This window comes from Onychostoma macrolepis, chromosome 07 (genome assembly GCF_012432095.1).
Source record: "Onychostoma macrolepis isolate SWU-2019 chromosome 07, ASM1243209v1, whole genome shotgun sequence".
Lineage (NCBI taxonomy): Eukaryota > Metazoa > Chordata > Actinopteri > Cypriniformes > Cyprinidae > Onychostoma > Onychostoma macrolepis.
This window is the reverse complement of record NC_081161.1, coordinates 44,703,186-44,706,997: the sequence shown is the minus strand read 5'-3', so window position 1 is coordinate 44,706,997 and position 3,812 is coordinate 44,703,186. Positions and strand designations below refer to the sequence as shown.

The 3,812-nt window shown below is 37.5% G+C and overlaps 1 long non-coding RNA gene across 1 annotated transcript; it reads left to right on the top strand.

The window, feature by feature from the left end:
- The first annotated feature begins 368 nt into the window (after positions 1 to 368).
- Positions 369 to 3,752, top strand: LOC131544707 (uncharacterized). The gene is made up of 3 exons (XR_009272203.1): positions 369 to 526; positions 1,459 to 1,547; positions 2,501 to 3,752. It is a non-coding gene; the product is annotated as an uncharacterized LOC131544707 (long non-coding RNA).
- Positions 3,753 to 3,812: the final 60 nt, after the last annotated feature.

Below are 3,812 nucleotides of genomic sequence, written 5' to 3'. Positions count from 1 at the left end.
CCATGTCAAAACAGCGCCACAAAGTGAGACGCGCAGAAACGTGAAGCGCAAAGGGAAAACGGTATGGCAAGCTCAAACTTGACTGAAACGCAAAATAAAAGCTGCATTGCAAATAAATCAGTAGATATGGCCATGGAAAATATGTATTGCAAAATCATTGCTTTTGCTCTGTTTTATTTATCTATTTTGCAATTCTTTATTTTTATTTGCAAAACTTATTTTCTTTTGCAAAACTTTATTTTCTTTTGCATATGCGGCATTAAATTGACTCCATAGTTACTCCTTATAATACATCACGTGCTCCGAGACGCAGAAGCGGTGTCTGATTCATGAACAAACTGATTCTTTTCAATGAACCTGTTAAATCATTTCGCAAATCTCAACAAACGATTCATTCACGAATTGGAATGATCCGATTGCAGCTGTTCTCGAGTCGCAACTCACTGATTCAAATGATCCGTTTAGAGCGAGTCTCCAGTGAACTCAACTCATCTTGAGAGCGCGCGCGCGTCTGATGCTGAGAAGAGTAAGTTACTAATGTTGAATTTTAGGATTAATTATTAATTAAAGGGTGATCTATTTAAGCCCGCTGAAATGCTTGAATGCAGACAGATCATGTCAGTGTTTTAGGTCAAAAAAGGAAACATTAAAATAACACAGATTAAATACAATAATTAATGCACGTTCATATTCCCTGCTGCTGTAACCTTAGCAGTTTTATTATGTGACGTCTGTTTTTAATGTTTATCAACAGTATACATTTTTATATTGTTTAGATCAACTAGCCCAGTAGACAGATATGAATGTTTATTCATAACCATACTGAAAATAAGTGAATATTGTTAGCTGATGCTAACTGTCTAGCTAACAAGCTTGCTGGTGCTAAGTTGAGAAAATTTTTAGATATAAAGTCCAAATATTTTTATTCAACCACCTAGATAGATTACATCTGAGGGTAAAAGAAAGGATGTGATGTTCAGAAGATGGTAACTACAGTAATCATCAAAGTGGGAAGTGATGCCCTCTGGGGGCATTTGGCCAGGTGTGTTTTAACACCACAGACAAGGTTTGTGAAGAAAAAAAATCATTATGAAAATGTGATTATATTTTCCTAATCCCAGGTATTTTGAGCAGTAGGATCATAAAAAAATATGTGCTAATATAAAATTAAATTAAGTAGTCTATATAAAATTCCAAAATAAATCTATCTATCACTACTTTTTTACTTAAGTACATAAAAAATCGAGTACTTTTGTACTTTCACTCGAGTAAAATTGAAAAAGCAGTACTTTTACTGGAGTAATATATTCTAATACGTATCTGTACGTTTACTCAAGTACTTGATTTGTGTACTTCGTCCAGCACTGATGAAATGCTTGTGCTCTTGCGTGAGATGCTGTGAGGAAGTGTGTTTCTCTCTCTTCTGTTTCTCTGTATCTGCTGTCACGGATGCCTCAGTCTGTCGTCTAAACTTCTTCTGGACATGAACGTCTTTCAAGAGTCCTGCTGCTCCATTTTAGGAGTTCTCCTGGTTTTTCTTCTCCAAGGTGAGTGACTCGATATATCCAGCAGTTATTCCAGTATAGGGAATGGTTATGAATGTTTTAAATGATTATTAAATATGAAGCTAAATGTGTTTAATGCAATGCATGCTTAAAGTGATTTTAGAATTAAATATGTTGTGTATTATAATTCTACTGTTTGAAGCAAATGATCATGGACAGTTAGGTCACATCAGTGTTTCATCTGTGAGAAAAGACAGTTCGGTTCAGGAAACCTCAAGCCTTTTCTTTAGTGAAGGTGCCATTAATAGACTGCTTTTCTGTTGCAACCAGCATTGAATTAACGCATGTTATTTCTGGGTTTATTTTGACTTGTCATTCAGTGCTGTGGAGTAAAAATAGTATGTCATCAAAATGGCAAAAACATGCAACATTTACAAAAAGACATACAGCTGTTGAGGTGATGTGGTGGAGAGTCGATGGGTGGCACGGTGCTGTGAAACACTTCCTCAGCAGAGCACGAAGTTACCAAATACAGACACAGAGCAGGAGTCACTGTGCAAATACACTTTACAGATGCCATTACAGGGATGTGCTTGAATCTGACTGATATCTGATTCTGATATCTTCTGGGAATAAAGTTATCTTCATGCTGATGGTGCTGTGGAGCCGTCCTCATGAAGACAGAGTGAGAAGTGTGAGACGGTCTGTGCTGATAGCATAAACTCAGACTCTCATTCTCAGCTGATCACATCTACTTAGGAATACGACACCTATCACGACATTCCTATATAAGCTCTATTCAGTATTAATCAGCAGCTTTTCCCGCTTGCTCAGGAGCAAATTACCCTCCTCCATCCCCAACTCCTCCTTTCACACAGTCAGGACTTGGCTTTCTGATATTCCTTGCTGAATCAGACTTCTTTTCTCGAATAATGTTACACTTAAATATTAAGTGCATGAATGATATCTGCTTTGTTCTGTTCTGTTAACTCTAGGGGGGTTATTATTGCTGCTCTCTGCTCATTCAGGACAGGCTGCACGGATGGCAGGGAGTTTTTGCACAGAACAGAACCATACCGCCAAACCAAACTTTATGCATACGTCCTGACAGAAGTATGTTAATAGACATCTAAATGTGAAAAATATGGCATGAATTTGTGACAGTATGTAACCATTTTTTGTTGTTTGTTCTGTATTGTAAGGCAGGCCTGGCTCCAGAATCAAATCACGGAGGGTGCTTCTTAAAGGGTTACTCCACCCCAAAATGAAAATTTTGTCATTAATTACTTACGCCAATGTCGTTCCAAACCCGTAAAAGCTTCGATCGTCGATTCGTCCGATCGCTTGTGACTGTTCCATTGACTGCCAAGTAATTACCACTGTCAAGGCACAGAAAAGTATGAAAAGCATCGTCAGAATTGTCCATCTGCCATCAGTGGTTTGTCAAGTCAAGTCAAGTCACCTTTATTTATATAGCGCTTTTAACAATACAGATTGTGTCAAAGCACTTAACAGTATCAAATTAGAAGATAGAGTGTCAGTAATGTATAATGATAAGATTAAACACTCAATTTTCAATTTTCAGTTAAAGGCATTTCATTATTGAATTCAGAGATGTCATTGTCTAGCTCAGTTTAGTTTAAATAGTATCTGTGCAATCAAATCGGCGATAATCGGCTACAAATGAAGTGTCCCCAACTGAGCAAGCCAGAGGCGACAGCGGCAAGGAACCAAAACTCCCTCTGAGACAGAATGGAGAAAAAAACCTTGAGAGAAACCAGGCTCAGTCGGGGGTCAGTTCTCCTCTGACCAGACGAAACCCGCAGTTCAAAAGTTTAGATTTCTATTTTAATTTTGTTGCAATTTCTAACAATAGTAGTATTATGTAGTTAGGTATTTTATTATATTTTAGTTATTTTGTTATATTTTTTTAGTTTTATTGTATTCAATCGAGGTCTTCACTGGGGATATGTCTCTGGGGCTCATCTGGGTGTCCTGGTCTCCGCTGACGATCAGGGCTGTAGACATCATCTCTTGGTGCTGATCATCATCTGATCGGATACAGACTGAGAAACAGAATAAGAAAGAAACAGACAAATATTAGCGTAGATGCCATTCTACTTACGATGTAACGAGTACATCGTGTGTTATGGGGAGTGTTCCCGGGTTCCGGTTGATCTAATTAATGCAGCCTAACAATCCTTTAACGGATTTGAATAATAGAAGCGTATTAGTGTGTTATGTGTAAACCAGGATAAAGAGATGGGTCTTTAATCTAGATTTAAACTGACAGATAAATAATGAATT